We start from the raw sequence: 23,108 nt of genomic DNA on the forward strand, positions 1-23,108 counted from the left end.
AAAAGGGAGAGATCACAACGAACACCAAGGAAATAGAAACAATCATCAGAAATTATTACCAACAGTTTTATGCCAATAAGCTAAGCAACCTAGATGAAATGGATGCATTCCTGGAAAGCTACAAACTCCCAAAATTGAACCAGGAAGAAATTGACAACCTGAATAGACCGATATCTAGTAACGAGATTGAAGCAGTGATCAAAAACCTCCCGAAAAACAAGAGCCCAGGACCTGACGGATTCCCTGGGGAATTCTACCAAACTTTCAAAGAAGAAATAACACCAATTCTCCTGAAGCTGTTCCAAAAAATTGAAGCAGAAGGAAAACTTCCAGACTCTTTTTATGAAGCCAGCATTACCCTGATCCCCAAACCAGGCAAAGACCCTACCAAAAAGGAGAATTTCAGACCAATATCACTGATGAATATGGATGCAAAGATTCTCAACAAGATCCTAGCAAACAGGATCCAGCAGCACATTCAAAAGATTATCCACCATGACCAGGTGGGATTCATCCCTGGGTTGCAAGGTTGGTTCAACATTCGCAAATCAATCAATGTGATAGAACAAATCAATAAGAGAAGAGAGAAGAACCACATGATCCTCTCAATTGATGCAGAAAAAGCATTTGACAAAATCCAGTATCCGTTCCTGATGAAAACGCTTCAAACTATAGGGATAGAGGGAACATTCCTGAACTTCATAAAATCTATCTATGAAAGACCCACAGCAAATATCATCCTCAATGGGAAAAAGCTTGCAGCCTTCCCGTTGAGATCAGGAACACGACAAGGATGCCCACTCTCACCACTCTTGTTCAACATAGTATTAGAAGTTCTAGCAATGGCAATCAGACAACAAACAGAAATCAAATGTATCCAAATTGGCAAGGAAGAAGTCAAACTCTCTCTCTTCAAAGATGACATGATTCTTTATATGGAAAACCCCAAAGACTCCACCACCAAACTACTAGAATTCATACAGCAATTCAGTAACATGGCAGGATACAAAGTCAATGTACAGAAATCAGTGGCTTTCTTATACACTAACAATGAAAATATAGAAAAGCAAATTAGAGAATCGATTCCTTTTACTATAGCACCAAGAACCATAAGATACCTGGGAATAAACCTAACCAAAGAGGTAAAGGACCTGTACTTGAGGAACTACAGAACACTCATGAAAGAAATTGAAGAAGACACAAAAAGATGGAAGACTGTTCCATGCTCTTGGATTGGAAGAATAAACATTGTTAAAATGTGTATACTGCCTAGAGCAATCTATACTTTTAATGCCATTCCGATCAAAATTCCACCGATATTTTTCAAAGAGCTGGAACAAATAATCCTAAAATTTGTATGGAATCAGAAGAGACCCCGAATTGCTAAGGAAATGTTGAAAAACAAAAACAAAACTGGCGGCATCACGTTACCCGATTTCAAGCTTTACTACAAAGCTGTGATCACCAAGACAGCGTGGTACTGGCATAAAAACAGACCCATAGACCAGTGGAACAGAGTGGAGAGCCAAGATATGGACCCTCAACTCTATGATGAAATAATCTTCGACAAAAAAGGAAAAAATATTCAATGGAAAAAAGACAGTCTCTTCAATAAATGGTGCTGAGAAAACTGGACAGCGATATGTAGAAGAATGAAACTCGACCATTCTCTTACACCATACACAAAGATAAACTCAAAATGGATAAAAGACCTCAATGTGAGACAGGAATCTATAAGAATCCTAGAGGAGAACATAGGCAGTAACCTCTTTGATATCAGCCACAGCAACTTCTTTCAAGATATGTCTCTAGAGGCCAAGGAAACAAAAGCAAAAATGAACTTTTGGGACTTCATCAAGATCAAAAGTTTCTGCACAGCAAAGGAAACAGTCAACAAAACAAAAAGGCAACCCACGGAATGGGAGAAGATACTTGCAAATGAGAGTACAGACAAAAGGTTGATATCCAGGATCTATAAAGAACTTCTCAAACTCAACACACACAAAACAGATAATCTTATCGAAAAATGGGCAGAAGATATGAACAGACACTTCTCCAACGAAGACATACAAATGGCTATCAGACACATGAAAAAATGTTCATCATCACTAGCCATCAGGGAGATTCAAATTAAAACCACATTGAGATACCACCTGACACCAGTTAGAATGGCCAAAATTAGCAAGACAGGAAACAACGTGTGTTGGAGAGGATGTGGAGAAAGGGGAACCCTCTTACACTGTTGGTGGGAATGCAAGTTAGTGCAGCCACTTTGGAGAACAGTGTGGAGATTCCTGAAGAAATTAAGAATAGAGCTTCCCTATGACCCTGCAATTGCACTGCTGGGTATTTACCCCAAAGATACAGATGTAGTGAAAAGAAGGGCCATCTGTACCCCAATGTTTATTGCAGCAATGGCTATGGTCGCCAAACTGTGGAAAGAACCAAGATGCCCTTCAACGGATGAATGGATAAGGAAGATGTGGTCCATATACACAATGGAGTATTATGCCTCCATCAGAAAGGATGAATACCCAACTTTTGTAGCAACATGGACGGGACTGGAAGAGATTATGCTGAGCGAAATAAGTCAAGCAGAGAGAGTCAAGTATCATATGGTCTCACTTATTTGTGGAGCATAAAAAAGAACACGGAGGACATGGGGAGATGGAGAGGAGAGGGAGTTGAGGGAAACTGGAAAGGGAGATGAACCATGAGAGACTATGGACTCTGAAAAACCACCAGAGGGTTTTGAAGGGGCGGGGGTTGGGAGGTTGAGGAACCAGGTGGTGGGTAATAGGGAGGGCACGTACTGCCTGGAGCACTGGGTGTGATGCCAAAACAATGAACACTGTTATGCTGTAAACAAACAAACAAACAAAAAAAACCCTTTCATTTGCTCAAAAACCTGTACAGGAATGGATCTGTGTCCTGATGGAAGCAGTGGGGCTGCCAAAGGGGTAGAAGTGACTGCAGTGGTTGGATATTGACACTGGACAGGCTTGTAAGAGCTGTTCTCATCTTGCTTCTTTGAAGGCCCCTTCCCATTCATGGTAGTCCTGGAGACAAGGAGAAAAGGAATGTCAATGATTTCAAGAAGTTGAAACCTGCCATGCATTAGAACACCATCTCTTCTACACAAATTCATTCTCTTATTCACCTCCAGTCTCCCAAAGCAGACAGGAGGGGTCTGGTCCAACAGGGGTTGCGGGCAGTGTCCCTTCCACAGGCCATCTCCCCTCTAGCCCAGAAGTCCAATGACCAGGTCCCAGGCTTTCAACTCATCTAATATCTGTGCCTTCTCTAGGGGCCCCAGGGAACTTCTGGGCACTTTCTCTGCCTTCTAGGAGGCTCTGCGGGGTTGGGTCAAGTGCTCTCAGCTGACATGGACCACCCTGCCAGTTGTCTCCTCCTGCATTTGCCACCTATCGACACGGGAGGATCAATTGAGGGGACATCCTCTCAGAGAGATACATTGCAAACAGAATAGAGGTCCTCTTTCTTCCATTGTTTACTCTCATCTCTCAGTCCTTTCTACCATCTCTTGATTTCCCTGGAATTTCAAGCCCAGGAGAGAGGCATGTGTCAGAAGCCAAACATTTGAATTCACACTCCTGTCTTTCTTGAATGTTTTCCCCAAAACAAAGGGCCTAAAACAATATTGATAATCTCATATGGTTTCTGTGGGCCAGCCATCCAAGTGCAACTAGTCAGGTCCCTGTGCCTCAGGATCTCTCACAAGGCTGCAGTCAAGATGGCATCTAGATCCTCAGTCATCTCCAGGCTTCTTGGGGGGAAATCTGCTTTTGAGGTCACTCAGGGGGATGTGAGCAGCCAGAGGTCCTCCATAGCTCGATGCAACAAATCTTCATTATTGCCCCATGGGCCTCTCCATGATACAGCAGACAATGAGCAGCCGGCTTCCCTGGGAAAAGATGAGGGATGGAGGAAGGGCAGGCAAGCCCAAGAGGAGATCAGTCCCTTTGTAAACTAATCTCCGAAGTGACATCCTATCACTTTGGCCATATTCAGTCCTTTAGAAGTGAGTCACTAGTTCCTCACTCTAATCAAGAGGTAGAGTATGGAACATAAAATGATGTGCATCCAAGATGCGAATCATTGGAGACCCTTTAAGGCTGCCCTCCCTACTTTGGTGGGACTTGACCTCAGCTAGCCACCACTATAATATTTGCATCCTTACTAGGATGTGAATTAGGAGAACATTTAACCAAGCCCTTCTGGGATCCTTCAGCAGCTTGCCTAGAAGTTCCTTGCACAAGGGTGCCTGTCAGTTCAGGGTCTGGTTCCTGATTTCGGTCAGAGTGTGATCACATGATCTGTGAAATCCAGCCCAGCATCCTGTTCTGCACTTGAGTCGGAAGCCCCTCTAGGAATCTCTCTGCCACTCCCCCGCTTGTGTGTGTGTGTGTGTGTTTGTGTGTGTGTGTACCTTCTCCCTTTCGTCTCTCCGAAGAAGAAGAAGAAAAGTAGTAGACATAGTAGTAGAAGTTATTGGCACAGCAGTGAATCATTAGACAACCCTCTCTTGGAATGGGAGGTCTGAAATTCACTAGCTGTGTGATCTTGGGGCAAGTTGTTTCCCCTCTCTGAAAATCAGTCAGACATGACACACTGGGTTATTGAGAAGATTAAGTGATCGATAAAAGACACTTCACACCCTCCATTGCTTGGCATAGAATCCCTTAATAAAATCCATTCTCAGTAGCAGGAGTCTCAGCAATTCATTGCCCTGGATGGCTTTCCTTGGTTCACGGGGCTCCCGCCTGAGGCACATGGTCAGGGGAGGAGGAGCCAGTCTCCACTTGCCTCCTTGAGCCCCCACCTTCCAGATGATCTACAAGCAGCTCTAGCACATGCATCACCTTCAGGAGGATCTGGCTGAGGGTGTGCTGTTGGCTCTGACCCTCACCGCTGCCCTGCCGATGCACTCCGCCTTCAGGAAGCTCTGGCCTGCCGGCTGTCCTGCCTCGTCCTGCACTCTCTGTCCATAGCTGCCAATCTCCTGAACCAGCGGGTCTGCACTTGCCTGCAGATCAGGGCTGTCCTTGAAGCCTTCTGGTGTTTTCCTCACCAGGGCTTCTCCATCTTCCTGGGCTGCTCCACAGATGGGATTTTCATGAGGCAGCTGCTGAGGGCTCTTCAACAGCTTTCCCGAACTCCCTTCAGCAGTTGTGTGGTGTTTCCCACTGACCAATACCCAGCATCTTGATTCAGGGCAGCCAGAGCAAGAAGCTGGAAGGGGAGAGGACTGGCCTTCTGCTCTGATGATGCGACAGCTCCACGGGCTTGTGCATCCGGTTCGGTCTTCTCCATGCCTTTTCCAGAGACGTCATCTTTCTGGGCACAATGCCCCTTTCCTCTTCTGAAGCTGAGTCCACACTTTACCAGGAACACCACCACTGCAGTACACACCAGGATCTTCCAGCGAAACCCAGGGACTCGTGGCACATGTGGCCAATGTTCGTATATCACCAACCCAGCATCCCACAGCTGCTCCAGGACAGCCCATAGTGGCTCCAGAACTGTGTGGGGAGGCATTTGGATGGCCACCAGCTGGCTCCAAAGAGCCTTGTGGCTTTGTCCCCGATCACCAGTGTCTTCTGGGCCACTAGGAAGTGCTTGGAACCCCTACGAGGGTTCCGTCTCCAACGTAAACCAGTGCCTGGCAACAGGAGCTGAAGGGAGGAGGGGTGGGGGAGGTGCACCTGAGTCTCCAAGGCACATCAGTGCCTGCAACAGGAGCTGATAGCAGTTGGGGTAGGGGAGGGGAATCGCTATATTGTACACCTGAAACAAATACAACCCTATCGATCAAATTCTCGGAAATACAATTTAAACATTAAAGAAAAAATTTAAAAAGCACAGTAGGTATCCAAAGGATAAAGATAACAAACATCCAAACACTGAGAAAGTAACATTCTAGGTGATCAAAGATCAAAGATTAAATCTCAATGCATTGAAGTGAAGGAAAATGAACATACAACATATGAAAATTTGTGGGACACAGCTAAATCAATGGACAGCACAATGTAGAGCACTCGATGCATATGTTAGAAAGGAGGAGGAGCACCTGGGAGGCTCAGTCAGTTAGTCCAACTCTTGATTTTGACTTGGGTCATGATCAAACTCGGGGTTGTGAGACCGAACCTGCATTGTGCTGGTGCTGGGCATGGAGGCTGCTTAATAATCCCTCTCTCTCTCTCTCTCTCTCTCTCTCTATGGACCCCTTCCCTGTCTCTCTCTCTCTCTCTCTCTCTCAGTCTTGCCCTGTCTCAAAAATAAGCTCTCTGCTTCAGAACCTAGAAAAAGATGAGAAAATAAAACTAAAGAAGAAATCCAAAGGAATCCTTCTACCCAATTTCAAGTTCTACAGCTAAAGAAATCAAAACTGTGTGGTGTTGGTGAAGGGATAGACAATTGGAACAGAATAAACATAGATAAGTGGAACAGGATCAAGGACCCAGAAAGAGACCGACAACCAGTATGTCCAATGGGATTCTGACAAAGGGGAAAAGCAGTTCATTAGAGGAGTGACAGCGTTTTGAATAAATGGTGCTAGAGCAAGTAGACATCCAGAGGCAAAGAAGAAGAAATAGAAGAAGACGAGGGAGGGAGAGAGTGGAGGAGGAGTTGGAGGTGGAGGACGAGGAGGACGAGGACCACAATCGAAGTCTCATCCTCTGTACAAAACTTAACTCGGGGCGCCTGGGTGAATAAGCCGCTGAGGCAGCCAGCTCTTGATATCGGCTCTTGTCATGCTGTCAGGTTCCTGGGACAAAATCAAGCTCCCAGCTCACTAGGGAGTCTGCTTAAGGATGCTCTTTTCCCTTCTCCCTCCACCCCATGCCCCGCTCATGCGCATGCTCACTCTCTCAAAAAGAAAAAAAAAATTTTAATTAACTCAAAATTAATCACCGCCTTACATATAAAATGATAAATCTTATAGGGAAAAAATGTCCAGAATGGACACCTAGCTAAAGAATCCTCCGACTGGACATCAAATCATTTTCCATTCAGGAAAAGTTGATTCATTAGACATGATCCAACAATCAGAATTGGAAGTCTGTCCTGTGTGAAACACCTTGTGAAGAAAACCCAAAAGGGAAGTTACAAACTGAGAGAAAATAGGTGCACACCACATACCTGATAAAGGACTCCGGTCTGAAGTAGGGAACCTCGAAAGTTGACCCTCAAATAAGCAAGCCATCCAGTCAGAACAAAAAAACCAACAAACAAAGAAACAAATAAAAAATGGGCAAAAGACTGAAACACTTGACCAAAGAGTACACAGACGGAAATCCCATAAAAAGTTGCCATCGGGGCAATTCAAATTCAAACTCCAATGAGCTCTCACTGCACACCTATCACCATGATGCAAACCACATGCACCCGAGAGGGAGAGAGAGACCCCACTACCCAATACAAAGCAGGATGTGGAATGACTGGACAGCTCCTGCATTGCTGTTGGGAATGGAAGATGAGAGAGCTCACTCTTGAAAACAGTTCACAGTTCCTTTTCTTTTTCAAGGCCTGGACTTAAATTCCACTGAACAAGCAGTATAATAGGCTTTTTGGGTGCACAGTATAGTGACCCAACCCTCCACACAGTTTCTCTGAAAACTAGACTGGCAACCATCCTATGACCCAGTCATTGAACTCTTGGCATTTCTCTGAGAGAAATCCAAACTTACGTTTGCTCAAAAACTTGTACAGGACTAGCACTGTGTCCTGATGGAAGCAGTGGGGCTCCAAGGGAGTAGAAGTGACTGCAGTGGTTGGATATTGACACTGGACAGGCTTGTAAGAGCTGTTCTCATCTTGCTTCTTTGAAGGCCCCTTCCCATTCATGGTGGTCCTGGGGACAAGGAGAAAAGGAATGTCAACGACTTCAAGAAGTTAAAACCTGCCATGCATTAGAACACCATCTCTTCTACACGAATTCATTCTCTTATTCACCCCCCGTCTCCCAAAGCAGACAGGAGGGGTCTGGTCCAACAGGGGTTGCGGGCAGTGTCCCTTCCAAAGGCCATCTCCCCTCTAGCCCAGAAGTCCAATGACCAGGTCCCAGGCTTTCAACTCATCTAATATCTGTGCCTTCTCTAGGGGCCCCAGGGAAATTCTGGGCTCTTTCTCTGCCTTCTAGGAGGCTCTGCAGACCTGGGTCGAGTGCTCTCAGCCGACTTGGACCACAGTGCCAGGTGTCTCCTCCTGCATTTCCCACCTATCGACACGGGAGGATCAAGTGAGAGGATGTCCTCTCAGAGAGATCCATGGCGAACAGAATAGACATCCTCTCTCTTCCATTGTTTACCCTCATCTCTCAGGCGTTTCTACCATCTCTTGATTTCCCTGGAATTTCAATCCCAGGAGAGGGGGGGTGGGTCAGAAGCCAAACATTTGGCTTCACACTCCTGTCTTTCTTGAATGTTTTCCCCGAACCAATGGGCCTAAAACAAAATTCATAACCTGATATGGTTTCTGTGGGCCAGACATCCAGGTGCAACTAGCCAGGTCCCTGTGGCTCAGGATCTCTCACAAGGCTGCAGTCAAGAGGGCCTCTGGATCTTCAGTCATCTCCAGGCTTGTTGGGGTTAAGTCTGCTTTTGAGCTCACTTAGGTGGCTGTGAGCAGCCAGAGGTCCTCCATTGCTGGAAGCAAGAAATAGTCATTCCTTGCCCCATGGGCCTCTCCAGAATAAAGCTCCCAAGGAGCAGCTGGCTTCCCTGGGAACAGAGGAGGGTGGGAGGGAGGGACGGAGGGCGGGCAAGCCCAAGAGGAGACCAGTCTCTTTGTAAACTAACCTCTGAAGTGACATCCTATTACTTTAACATCCTATTACACATTCTGTCCTTTACAAGGGAGTCAGTAGTTCCTGACTCGAATCAAGAGGTAGAGTATGGAACACAAAACGATGTGTACCCAAGATGGGAGTCATTAGAGACCCTTCAAGGCTGCTCTCCCCACTTGGGTGGGACTTGACCTCAGCTAGCCACCACTATAATCTTTGCATCCTTACTAGGACTTGAACGAGGAGAACATTTTACCAAGCCCTTCTGGGATCCTTCAGCAGCTTGCCGAGAAGTTCCTTGCCCAAGGGTGCCTGTCAGTTCAGTGTCTGGCTCCTAATTTCGGTTCAGGGCTGATCACGTGATCTGGGAAATCCAGCCCAGTCTGGTTCAGCACTTGAGTCTGAAGCCTGTCCAGGAATCTCTCTCTGCCCCTCCCCCTCGTGTGTGTGTGTGTGTGTGTGTGTGTGTGTGCGCGCCTTCTCCCTTTCTGTCTCTCCAAAGAAGAAGAAAAGTAGTAGGCATAGTAGTAGAAGTTATTGGCACAGCAGGTGATCATTAGACAACCCTGGTTTGGAACGGGAGCTCTGAAATTCACTAGCTGTGTGATCTTGGGGCAAGTTGTTTCCCCTGTCTTAACCTCAGTCAGACATGACACACTGGGTTACTGGGACGATTAAGTGATCGATAAAAGACACTTCAAACCGTCCCTTGCTTGGCATAGAATCCCTTAATCAAATCCATTCTCAGTAGCAGGAGTCTCAGCTATTGGATATTTTTATTTTTATTTGTGTTATGCTTAACACTGAAAAATATTCTCTCACACTCATAGCGCTCCAGGGAATATGGAGCATCAGGCTAAAGAATGGGGTGGATCTCAAGTCAAAGGAGCCATGGGTATGGCTGAAGGGGTAAGCACAGGAGCTTTTGTGCTCTGGTTGTGAGTGTTGGTGGCTGCTGGGCAAGGGAATCAGACCTGCAGGGGACCCGAGAACTTGGAGTCTGGCCAGTGCACCCTTGCTCCCTTCTTGGGCTTCCTGGGTTTCAGGGGAGCCTTTGGCCCTTGAGGGTATTTGGAGGCTGTGCCCGGAACAGCAGGAGCAGGAGCAGGAGGCCCCCTGGAGACAGGCTGGACCTTGGTCCCAGAGTTGGCCAGCTTCTGCCTGAGGCAATGGTTTTGGGCCTGGAGCCTTTGGAACTCCCTCTCTGCCCACAGGACAGCCTTCTGGCTCTCCTCACTTCTGTTCTCCACAAGGAGGCACTCCCGGTCATGCAAGGAGATTTTCTGCCATTCTTGGTACAGGTCGGCGGCCATGTTCCTGTAGAGGCCCAAGTGCCAGTGGGCAGCATCCGCCTTCCTGCGCACCTTGGCAAGCTCGTTCTTCTCTTGCAGGCAGCGTGCCTTCTCCTCCATCATCTTCCTCTCCAGGTGTCTGAGGTGCTCTTCGCATAGCTTAGGTTCTGCCTCAAGCTTCAGGTGCAACTTCTGAATCTCACTGTCCAGGAGGGTGTTCCGAAGGTGAACAAGTACTTCCTCAGCTTGGTGGATTGTTGGGTTTCTTGGGAGCTCTTCATTCCTCTGATGTGCCTTCTTCAGTGCCCTGGAGGGCTTTCCTTGGTTCACAGGGCTCCCGCCTGAGGGCACGTGGTCAGGGCAGGAGGAGCCAGTCTCCACTTGCCTCCTTGAGCCCCCACCTTCCAGATGATCTCCAAGCAGCTCTAGCACATGCATCACCTTCAGGAGGATCTGGCTGAGGGTGTGCTGTTGACTCTGGCCCTCAGCGCTGGCCTGCCGCTGCACTCTGTCTTCAGGAAGCTCTGGCCTGCCTGCCTGCCCTGCCTCTTCCTGCACTCTCTGTCCATAGCTGCCAATCTCCTGAACCAGCGGGTCTGCACTTGCCTGCAGATCAGGGCTGTCCTTGAAGCCTTCTGGTGTTTTCCTCACCAGGGCTTCTCCATCTTCCTGGGCTGCTCCACAGATGGGATTTTCATCAGGCAGCTGGTGAGGGCTCTTCAACAGCCTTTCCCGAACTCCCTTCAGCAGTTGTGTGGTGTTTCCCACTGACCAATACCCGGCATCTTGATTCAGGGCAGCCAGATCAAGAAGCTGGAACAGGAGAGGACTGGCCTTCTGTTCCGATGATGCGACAGCTCCACGGGCTTGTGCATCCGGTTCGGTCTTCTCCATGCCTTTTCCAGAGACTTCATCGTTCTGGGCACAATGCCCCTTTCTTCTTCGGAAGCTGAGTCCACTCTTTACCAGGAACACCACCACTGCAGTGCACACCAGGATCTCCCAGCGAAACCCAGAGACTCGTGGCACATGTGGCCAATGTTTGTATATCACCAACCCAGCATCCCACAGCTGCTCCAGGACAGCCCATAGCGGCTCCAGAACTGTGTGGGGAGGCATTTGGATGGCCACCAGCTGGCTCCAAAGAGCCTTGTGGCTGGGTCTCCGATCACCAGTGTCTTCTGGGCCACTAGGAAGTGCTTGGAACCCGTATGAGGGTTCCGTCTCCAACGCAAACCATTGCCTGGCAACAGGAGCTGAAGGGAGGAGGGGTGGGGGAGGTGCACCTGAGTCTCCAATGCACATCAGTGCCTGCAACAGGAGCTGACAGCAGTTGGGGTAGGGGAGGGGAATCGCTATATTGTACACCTGAAACAAATACAACCCTATCGATCAATTTCTTGGAAGTACAATTTAAACATTAAAAAAAAAAATTTAAAAATCAAACTAGGTATCCAAAGGATAAAGATAACAAACATCCAAACACTGAGAAAGTAACATTCTAGATGATCAAAGATCAAATCTCAATGCATTGAAGTGAAGGAAAATGAACATACAACATATGAAAATGTGTGGGACACAGCTCAATCAATGGACAGCACCATGTAGAGCACTCAATGCATATGTGAGAAAGGAGGAGGAGCATCTGGGAGGCTCAGTTAGTTAGTCCAACTCTTGATTTTGACTCGGGTCATGATCAAACTTGGGGTTGTGAGACTGAACCTGCATTGTGCTAGTGCTGGGAATGTAGTCTCCTTAATAATCTCTCTCTCTCTCTCTTTCTCTCTCTCTCTCTTTCTCTCTCTCTGCACCCCTTCCCTGTCTCTCTCTCTCTCTCTTTCTCAGTCTCTCCATGTCTAGAAACAAAAGGCATTTCAGAACAATAAGCTCTCTGCTTCAGAACCTAGAAAAAGAAGAGAAATAAAACTGAAGAAGAAAACCAAAAGAATCCTTCTACCCAATTTCAAGATCTATAGCTAGATTAATCAAAAGTGTGTGGTGTTGGTGAAGGGATAGACAAATGGAACAGAATAAAGATAGTTAAGTAAAACAGAATCAAGGACCCAGAAATAGACCGACACCAATTTGTCCAATGGGGATTTGACAAAGGTAAAAAGCAGTTCAATGGTGGAGTGAGAAGTCATTTTTATGACTATTATATGCTGATATCAGATAAAACATCATCAAGTTTATATAATGATTACTCTGGCTTTCATATAATTCCCTAGATTTTATACTGACCTGAGAGCTATACTTCAGTGGCAGGCATTGGATCGCTGTGTACCAAATTGGTTTAGCTTTTATTTCCCTTGGGCATGAACCTACACTACTTTTCTAATTTTCTTTTGCAATAAAGAGTGGTCATGGAACTGACTTGCATCTAAGGACATGCTCAGAAATGTAAGCGAAAACATGGAGTGTACAGGCCCATTTAAAACAAACAATCCAAAAACTCCAACACTCCTTCAAAATGACTGTTAAGAGCCCTGCACTGAAGGAGCTTGAGCCTGTCTTCCAGGATAAAAAAACCCTGGTGCCTCCAACATCCTCCACCAGTGACTGGTTTTACCTGAGAGAAAAAGTACCTTCTACAATGGGACTGTACTGAGGTTTAAATTTGTTAGAGCAGCTATTGCTAACCAATACAGTTTTCCTTCTCAGTGTTCTCAGCAAAAAGTTAATTATCCCATCCTGGTGGATTTCTGCCTTTCTGAAAGGAAATATGTTGATTGCTTGATGAATAAGGTAAAAAGATAGTTAAAACTATTAGGCCATAAGAAATAAAGGCCATAACACGATAATTTTATGCTACGTAGCATAATATCTTATACACAGAATGAAGGAAAGAGTCAGTAAGGAAAGGAATAAACAAATAGCTCATAAATAGATTTTCCCTTCTTTGCTCTACTGGGAAGACACAGTTTCTGGAAGTATGTAGCCTAAATGAAAGGAATCACCTGATTTCTGAAGGTCCATGATTGTATGTAAAACCCCTCGACAGTCCACCTACTTGAACTTCAGTAGACTGCAGGACAAAACACAACATATTCCCTTCTTGACTCACATATACATTTGGGCTTGGGGTTAGAAGAAAGGAAATAGAAGCATTCAAGAGGAAAGTCATCTAACTCAACATCTTTCCATTTTTACTTATAATTTTTGGATGATGTGTTTTAGCACACTAGATGATATGTGGTGTGTTTTCACAGTGCTAAAGAATCAAAAACAAAATCACCTACAATTTATCACTATTATCATCTATTTACTAACAATATAATTACTCCTTTATTCATTCACTGAGCAAATATTTATTGAGAACCCACATGGGATGGGCACTCCAGGTATCCTGTTCCTATAGTACTTCTATTTTGATGGGGGGCCAGAATAAATATGGGAAGTAAAGAGAGAAATAATAAATAAACAAATAAAATAGCATGATAATTTTAGAGAGTGATAAGTTCATGAGGATAATTTCCAAAAATTAAAAACACAGTTTATGGTAATAGGATAAGATTCTCAAAGAGTGTCACTGAAGACATGAGTCATGAATACTGCGACTCTTGTCATTTTCATTCACTGCTGTCCCTCCAGCACCTAGAAAACTCCCTGGTATATACTAGGAATTAATAAATAATAGTTGAATGAGAATTGCAAGAGCAAAGATCCTAAATGCAGAGTCATCCCAGGGTGTTTAAGGAAGAGACAGAAAACCACAGGGGCCACAGTGTAATGAGCTGGGTACAGCATTATTTGCCAACTCAGAGAGGAAGTCAGGGGCCCTATTATGTGGGGCCTTGTGGGCCGTGGTAAGAGATCTGGACCATACTAAGTAAGAGGTTCCAGACTTTTCTTTGAGTGTAATGGGATGCCAGAAGATGATTATAAGCAGGAGAATGCTTTGCGCTTACATTTTGTTTTAAAAGGTCTCCAGCTGTTTCCTGGAGGCTGTGTCATAGGGATGGTGGACAAAAGCAGGAGCAAGGAAGGAGAAGCTGTAACTGGGAAGAAGGTGGGGATCTTGGAAGTGACAAAAGTGGTCTGATTAGCAATCTCTTTTGGTGGAAGAATTCACAGGGCACCCAGAATGGTGAGGAAAAACTGGGAGAATCTAGTTCAGTTTCATCCCACTCTAACTGGGAAAAAAAAAAAAAAGAACATTGAAGTAGCTTAGTCAAATACCTATATTTATTCGTAATTCCCTCTTTTTCTCCTCTCCCACATTTTGCATTAGAAATTCTTCAAGATTTACTTCTCAGTCCCATTATCACTGCATTCTTCTTTGTTACTGATCTTCTCAGGAAACTGGTGCTCTCTTGAAATGATTCCCACGATTGTATACACTGAGCTTTACACATATATTTTCAACCTCTTGCTGGGTGTTCCCCTGTGGATGTCTTATAACGATCCTGACAAAAACCCTTTATCTTCTCCCACCCTGCTCCTTCTCCTGAATAATCATCCCTGTCAACCAGACAGAAATCTCACAGTAACCTGATCTTGCTCTTCACTCCTCATCTCCCACATCCAACAGTTTTCAGTTTTCTTCCCTTCTGCCCTGTCAGAGTTCTACTCATTCTACAATGCCTTACATGAGGCCCTTTCCCTCATAATGCAGCCCCAAATACTCCAATTAGAACTTGCCACGGGGCGCCTAGGTGGCTCAGTGGGTTAAGCCGCTGCCTTGGGCTCAGGTCATGATCTCAGGGCCTGGGATCAAGTCCCACATTGGGCTCTCTGCTCAGCAGGGAGCTTCCCTCTCTCTCTCTTTGCCTGCCTCTCCATCTACTTGTGATCTCTGTCTGTCAAATAAATAAAATCTATAAAAAAAATTAAAAAGAACTTGCCATGTCTTACTCCACTATCCCAGGTAAATACTTACCTGTATTTCTAATTTTTGCCTGTTTCGTAGCCATTCACATTAAAATTAGCAAATATATCACCATAAACCCATACGCCACAAAATTCCGGGAACTGCAGTTCTATATATATTAGGTACTTGAAATGTTAAAAATACATAAGCATCCTATAATGTAGACATTTACTATAAGTCAGATTGATTAACAGAATCAAGATGCTTCCAACTGGTGACCAAAGAGAATAACTTAGTAATTAACAAAATAATTACCATGGTGGGTGATTCCATTTTCTAATAATCCTTGTCCAAAGTGTACATCTTCCTCAGGTCAGTGAATCTCTCCAATTTCCAAGAGCCATGACACAAATTCACTGCAATAGAAATCCAGTGAAATAGTTAAAGAGTTTTCCCACACCTTTCTCCCCAAGAAGTCTATTTCTACCATGCTTTCATCAAGCAGCTTTGGAAGGAGCCTCAGATATAAAGAAATATTTGCAGTGCATTTAAGCTTGCATTTTTTCACATATGCAAATTTAAATTTTACTCTATCCTAGAAAACTCATGTCCATTCATTCATGCTTACCTAAACCCTATTATATAATACCTATTCAACTTACTGAGACCTCTAATAAACACAAAGGGAAATTTTTAGAGTAGTTTTAACTGTAAAGAGAATACAACAAGATCCTAAAGATAGCAAACAGACAAAATAAAAAGAATAATAATGACCGAATATAAGAGATAGACTGGAATATGGCTTTCCAGGCACAGAAAACCAGTGTGTTTGAACTCTAAGAAGGCAAACCCCAAAAAACTGCACACCCCATATGGTAGATGGAATTCTAAACGTGTTCTCTTACCCCACTATCAAGAATCCCATCCCTTGGTTTTGTAACCAAATCCTAATCTGGGTAGTGGTATGGATGAATTTTGTATAGGAAACTAAAATTTCAAGTCAGTTGACCTCAAAAGATGTAAATTATTCAAGTGAGCTTGACCCAGTCAGTTGAGCACTTTGAAGCAGAGAGTTTTCTCAGGCTGATGGCACAAGAGTAAGAGACAAATTAAAAGCACAAGAAAGATTCAGTGAGCCACTGCTGCCTTTGAAGATAGAGGGGCCATGTACCAAGAAACACAGGCAGCTTCTGAGAGTGGTCCTGGCCAACAGCCAGCACAGAAGTAGGACTTATTCTTACAGTCACGGGGGACTGAATTCTGTCAACAACCTGAATGTGCTTGCAAGTGAATTTTTCTTCAGACCCTTAAGATAAGGCCCAGCCGCAGCTCAGCACTTGATGTTGGCCTTGATTTTGACCTTGTGAGACCCTAAGCAGACAGCCCAGCATTGCTCCCCCTCAACTTCTTTCTGACGTATAGAATTATGAGCTAATGAATAGGTGTTGTTTCAAGGCACTAGGTGTGTTGTTATTTATTTATTCTGCAGCAATATAAAATTAGTACACACCAATAGTTTTACTATACTGTTTTCAAATTTTGAAGTTATTTAGTGGGGCACATGGGTGGCTCAGTTGGTTGTTTTGGCTCAGGTCATGATCTCGGGGTCCTGGGATCAGTCACACCTCCTGCTCTCTGCTCAGCAGGGAGTCTGTTGCTCCCACTCCCTCTGCCCCTCCCGATGCTTGTGCTCTCTCTCTCTCTCCTCTCAGATAATAAATAAAACCTTTAAAAATACATAAACAAATAAATACGTTTTTTTGTTTTTTTTTATAAATACGGTTTTTAATTCATTCTTGAATTTAAATGTCATCTGGGGGGTGGGGATGGAGGGACCTGGGTGGCCTAGTCGCTTAAGCATCTGCCTTTGGCTCAGGTCATGTTCCTGGAGTCTGGAAATCGAGCTCCACATTGGGTTCCCTGCTCACTGAGACATCTGTTTCTCCCTTTGAGCCTCCCGCCTGTTGTGCTCTCTCTCTCTTTGATTCTCCCTCTCTCTCAAATAAATAAATAAAATCTTAAAAAAGGAATATTCCAGCACAAAACCACCCATCAGAACTGTCTACCACATCCATCTGCTGTGGCTGTGAAAGGTCAGGGAGGATGAACAAACCACATCTTTTACCATTTTGGGGTGTGGGGTGGAGCCCCACATCACAGATAAGTAGGATGATATTTTATAACACAGGAAAGCACCAGCTTGGTACTGTTTTTTGGGCCATGTGGTATCAGTAAAAGAACACTAAATAGAGAAACATTTTACAATAAAATACTTTATTGTGCTCATGTTATAAAAATATAACATTTGAACTTTTACATAAAGTAATGGATACATTTTAGAATGGTTTCAACTTTGCACAGAGGTCAGAGAAGCCAAGCTATACAAGGTGTCAGGAAATTACTTTTCCATTTATTTCAAAACCAAAAGCAACACCTATGGCTAAAGTCAAATAACCGAGGGGCATGGAATTCTAAAAATGGATATCTAGTCTACAAAGTACATTTTAAGGCAGAAGAAGTTGTTAAAGCCATCCAAAAGAAAGAAAATTTTAAAAAGAAGTAAAACTTCAGTTTTTTCTTCAATAGCACAAAAATAATAATACCAATTCCATGATGTCTGGGTAGCTCTGTCAGTTAAGCATCTCCCTTTGGCTCAGGTCATGATCTCAGGGTCCTGGGATCAAGCACCAAATCGGGCTCTGCACTCAGCATGGAGTCTGCTTGTCCCTTTCCCTCTGCTCTCCCCACCCCTCTCTCTCTCTCTCTAATAATTAAGTAAAATCTTGGCGAAAAAAAAAAAAAGCGTATCAACTCCACAGTGCCGTCACAGGATTAAATGAGTTGATGTACGTCAGGAGCTCAGCACAGTGTATGGCACATTTTGGCACTTATGAAACGTCAGTGGTTGACAAATGGGTTGAGCTGGTTGGTATATAGAGAAAGCATCATTCTCTGTTCTGATGTCAGCAGATTCCTGAATATGCCAAATTAAAATGAGGAAAAGAACACACTGTAAGAACTTCTATTAATTAGGAGCATAGGGGAAGGAAAGAGAAGGGGTAAGAAAGGAAGTTACTGGCTGGCTTTATCATGGGACCTACAGAAATCACAAGATCCCATCAACACTCTGTGAAAGGATCCTGTCCAGTCAAAAACAATCTCAAACTTGGTCTATAATTAGTAACTAGTAACTAAGCTAGTGTGCTGTTATGGAAAAAGCCACAATGAACAAACTAAAATTTACCAAGTCTCTCCTGTGTATCAGGCACTGTGGAGAACGCTCACATATCATTGTAACTAACTAGCACTTTGGCCGTGTAAGATCATGTTAACTCTTTTTTTTAGCATTATTATTATTTTTATTACCATATAATGTATTATTTGCCCCAGGGGTACAGGTCTGTGAATCATCAGGCTTACACATTTCACAGCGCTCATTAGAGCACAAACCCTCCCCAATGTCCATCACCCAGCCACCCTCTCCACACTCCACCCACGTGTTAACTCTTTAGTTAACAAGACTCCGGCTCCTTTAATTAGGAAAACTTGACCCTGGGTCAGCCTTGGAGCTCTGTTTCCCTGGAACCTGATGGAGGCAGGGCATCTGCTGGGTTACCAGGCAGCATTGATCATGGCCAAAATGACTCCTGATGGCTATATGGAATATGAATACATTCTTGGTGAGAAGCTATAGCTTGAAGTGACTCCTATAAACAGGCATGTTCCTCTGACAACCCCGGAAGTTATGCCCCAGAGGTGGGTTTCTCTCCCACAAGAGCTGTCGGCTGGGGGCCTACCAAGGACAGCAACAGCAGCTTGCTGGCAGCTGAGTGCTCTGCTGTGAGGACCCCAGCCCCTGAAGGAGGGGCCCCATGCTGCCCTGCAGGCCAGGGTTTCCTGGCTTATATTCTTCTACCTGGGTTGGCAGCCGGTGTGGCCTATGGTTATTTTATGGTATCTGCATAACTTACCGAGAAGATATTCTGGTAGGCATTACAGGTAAGCACTATGATCATCTTCATGTTTAGAGAGGAAAAAGACATTTAAACTTCCCACATCGCTCAACTAGCCAGAGGTAGGACCAGATTTGCATGGAGACAGTCTGACTGCGAAGTGTGGGCTTTGAACTACCACTCCAGTCTGCTTCTACAGAGTTGACATTGGCATTCACTGGTTGTATGAAGGCGGGCCTGGTAAACTCCCTGAGAGCTGGTTTCTGAATCTTTAAAAAATATAAAGATTATAAATGCAGAGTATGCATCTGAGGATTAGAAATATATGGAAACAGCCAACTCGGGGCATGGCTTAAGGCAGCCGCCCTTCCCTTTGGTTCTGCACCCTTCACCCGGCAGGGACTTCCACGTGCTGCTGCCCGCAGACCCCAGAGGACTGACAGTGGGTCTATGCTCAAAACCCAGGCAACCTCTCTGCCTGTTGCTCTGTGCCAGGCCCCTTGCAGGACCCTCTTTTTCAGATTCCTCATCGATGGTCCTTCAACCTGAGCCCAGTTGTCAAAGTGCTGATGAGTCTCGGGTTTGGACTCTGTGTCTTACATTCTTTGATTCTCTGACTTGTAGGCCCTGTACTCACATCCTTGCTAGACTTCCTCCCCCTTCAGTGAACCTGCTTCCTGCCAGCCCTGCCTGATCCCAGTGTCTGCTTCCCCCTCAGAACACCATACATCTGAAATGGTTGACCTCAGGGATGGATGGATAGATGTCTAAAATCTTCCATGATTGCGGGCTCTAGGTCCATTCCTTCACCTCACTATCATCCAGGAAATGTTGATAGTAAAAAGATATTCAAAAATGCCCAGAGGAATTTTTTTTTTTAAGATTTAATTTATCCATTTGACAGACAGAGATAAGTATGCAGAGAGAGAGACGGAAGCAGGCTCCCCGCCGAGCAGAGAGCCCGATGCGGGGCTCGATCCCAGGACCCTGAGATCATGACCTGAGCTGAAGGCAGAGGCTTTAACCCACTGAGCAACCCAGGCACCCCAGAATATTTTTTTTTAAAAGAAAAGCAAATCATTGAAGGAAGGGTAGTTGATACATGACATAGTAAAAATATGAAAGAAATCTATGCACCCAGATTATGGACCTTACCTTCCAAGGAAGCATTTAAGGAATGTGGTCAGTTTTCTTTTTCTGTCTTTGGTCAGATTTCCTTGTTTGCACATCATCTTGTAGAGTTTCTCGCCCTGTTCCGAGATCATTACCCAGGTGTCTTGCTCCATTCCTAATTTTAAACCTATCGAAAAGGAAACCAAGGACAGGTAACTGAAAAAGTCTCCTCACTCACTCTTGCCTGCATGAGACCAAAATTTATTGCACATCAAGCATGGGCAGGGGGTTGCAGATACAGAGCTCTCTACCACAGGGCACCTGGGTAGCTCAGTCAGTTAAGTGCCTGCCTTCAGCTCAGGTCATGGTCTCAGGGTCCTGGGATGGAGTCCTGAATCGAGCTCCCTGCTTAGCAGGGAGTCTGCTTCTCTCTCTCCCTCTGCCCCTCCCCGTGTGCACTCGTTCTCTCTCTCTCTCTCACACACACACATAAATAAATAAAACCTTACAAAAATACCTGAATTTGGAGCACAGGGGAAGGAAAGAGAAGGGGTCAAAAGGAAGTTAATGGGTGGCTTTATCATAGGACCTACATAAATCACAAGATTTCTGTGATTTTATTTTCAGTCTGCTAACTACAAAATTTTTTACTAGAATTTTTATTTTTTACAATGGAGGAGGAATTACCATTTGTCAGTAACAGAATAATTTTTATTAAGAATAGAGCCTGTTAACATAAACAAATTAACAGAACATGCTTGTCTGCTTGCTTTGCTTTCTTCGTTTTTTCCTTCCTTCTTTCCCTCCTTCCTTTTTCACTTCAGATTTATCTATACGCATAGCTATTCTGAAAAAATAAAGGTTCAACTTGATGAAACATTTATTTTACCTTTGAAATGATTTGCTATGCTATCTGAATTGATTGCTAGATTCAACAAAACTTAAAGAATCAGCTATGTATTCATAATCTTTGTTTTAAATTTTTCTCACAGGTTCTCCATCCCAGATCAATCAAAGGAGTTAAGTATTTGATGAAATGCTTTCGAAGTTCTCAAACAAATGTGTACTATGAATATTTTAATCGAAGTAGAAGCTTTGCATGTTCTTCAGGGGAAAATTTCTGAAGTTGGAAGAAAGGGTTCTTTGTGTCCTGAAATTTCATCAGCAATGAGGTATTTTGCTCCTAAGTCTCTGGGAAAAAGGAATAACACTGCTTTTTGTCTTATCAGTTATTTGGTAAAGAAATTAATAGTAACACAAACATTTCTGTTTCCTAGCTGAATTACCTAGTAATACATGTCAGGTATCAATGGCTTTAATGCCTTGTTCCCTCCTACAAAAAATCACTAAGTGAGAAATCCTGATAAATTGGTGGGGAAAAAAGATCAAATTGTACATGTCTACACACCCTCCTCCACAAATGTGTCACCTTCCAGGGCCAGTATCACAAACAAGCATCAATTTTTCAGACTCAGGATCTCCCCTTCCACAATCAGACCGAGATTAGCTGAGTGAAGCCAGCACTGCCGCTTAAAAGATCCCACAGTCCCACTAGTGCTACTCCTCTTTTAATCATACTCCAGGTAAAGAAAATCACAAGAACCACACGCAACCTGCAGTGATAAAATATTGAACTTATTTTAAAATGAACGTAATGTATTCTTCCCATAGAATAACCGAGGAAACACAAGTTCATGTGCCAGGCTGATGCTCTTGACCCTGCATACCAAAGTCCTGGTCCAGTCACCCCTGTAAGCTGGGTCTTCCTTCCTTCCCTTCCTCCCTGGATTATTTGATCCTGGCCTTGCTCTCTCCACACCCTGCTGACTCTTCCTTCAATATTTCATCAGGCCATTCCTTACTTCAAAAGCCTTTGGTAGCTCACCACTGAACCAAGTGAAAACATGGAAGCTTGCTTATGTGCTTCTCCTTAAACTGACCCCACCCTATCGAACAATGCCATTTTCCACTGCGTTCTTCTGTGGCCGGGCCACCCTTTGTGGCTTTTCTCCTTGTGCTGTCAATACTTACCTGTTCTGCAGGCTGACGCTCCCATCAAGCTACCCAGCTCTGCTCTCTGCCACAAGCAACTCCTTCTTCCCTTTACAGTATACCCAGATCCTTCATGAAGCCTTGCCTAACCATTACAACCCGTGCATTCAGACTTCCCTTGGAAAATAAATGATTAAACTCAGAACTACACAAGTCAAGGTGCCTGGGTGGCAGAGAGTTAAGCCACTGCCTTCGGTTCCGGTCGTGATCTCAGGGTCCTGGGATCGAGCCCCGCACAGGCTCCCTGCTCTGCAGGAAGCCTGCTTCCCTCTCTCTCTCTCTTTGCCTGCCTCTCTGCCTACTTGTGATCTCTGTCAAATAAATAAAATCTTAAAAAAAAAAAGAGCTAGACAAGTCAGCATGAGATTGCATGTGGCCATTGCTTCATGAACAGAAAGCAAGACTGTAACTGACTGTTAACACTCTGCCAAGTCAAGTAATAGGTTAATTGCTGCAGCAGTATAATATTTTGAAAGAATAGGTTATATCACTTAATAATTTAAATTGGAAAGACAGGGGATGCCTGGGGGTTGGTTAGGTGTCTGCCTTCGGCTCAAGTCATGATCCCAGGGTTCTGGGATCCAGCCCCACATCAGGCTCCCTGCCCAGCTGGGAGTCTGCTTCTCCTTCTGCCACTCACCCTGCTCATTTTCTCTCTCTCCCCTCTCTCTCAAATAGATAAAAGATATCTCCAAAAAGATCAATTTTGTGAAGCAAATCTAGCATTATAGTAAACACTATTTAGTTTTTATTTAAATTCCAGTTAACATGTAGTATAATGTTAGTTTCAGGTGTACAATATAGTGATTCAACACTTTCATACAATACCCAGTGCCTCATTGCAAGTGCCTCCTTCACTGATTTTACCCATCACTGATTTTACCCATCCCTTCACCTTCCTCCCCTTTGATAACCATCAGTTTGTTTCTAGTTCACCTCTTTCTTTCACCTATGATTATTTATGAGAACGCTATTTCTTGAAGGCAGGCATATTCTGTGCTTAGAATTTTGGATATATTCTCAAAGCAACCCTTTGAATGAGAGGGTACTGTCCTCTTCGTTTTATGGATAAAAATACT

At 44.4% G+C, this 23,108-nt stretch overlaps 1 long non-coding RNA gene across 1 annotated transcript in view; it reads right to left on the minus strand.

Moving 5' to 3' along the window:
• Nucleotides 1-15,287: 15,287 nt before the first annotated feature.
• Nucleotides 15,288-23,108, minus strand: part of LOC123925655 — a 34,116-nt gene continuing 26,295 nt past the window's right edge. The window contains exons 3-4 of the long non-coding RNA XR_006815057.1: nt 20,020-20,164; nt 15,288-15,327 (exon numbers count right to left, since the gene is read on the minus strand). This is a non-coding gene — a long non-coding RNA (uncharacterized LOC123925655). The remainder of the gene's footprint in view (nt 15,328-20,019; nt 20,165-23,108) is intronic.

This window comes from Meles meles, chromosome 1 (assembly GCF_922984935.1).
Source record: "Meles meles chromosome 1, mMelMel3.1 paternal haplotype, whole genome shotgun sequence".
In the NCBI taxonomy this organism is placed as follows: Eukaryota; Metazoa; Chordata; class Mammalia; order Carnivora; family Mustelidae; genus Meles; species Meles meles.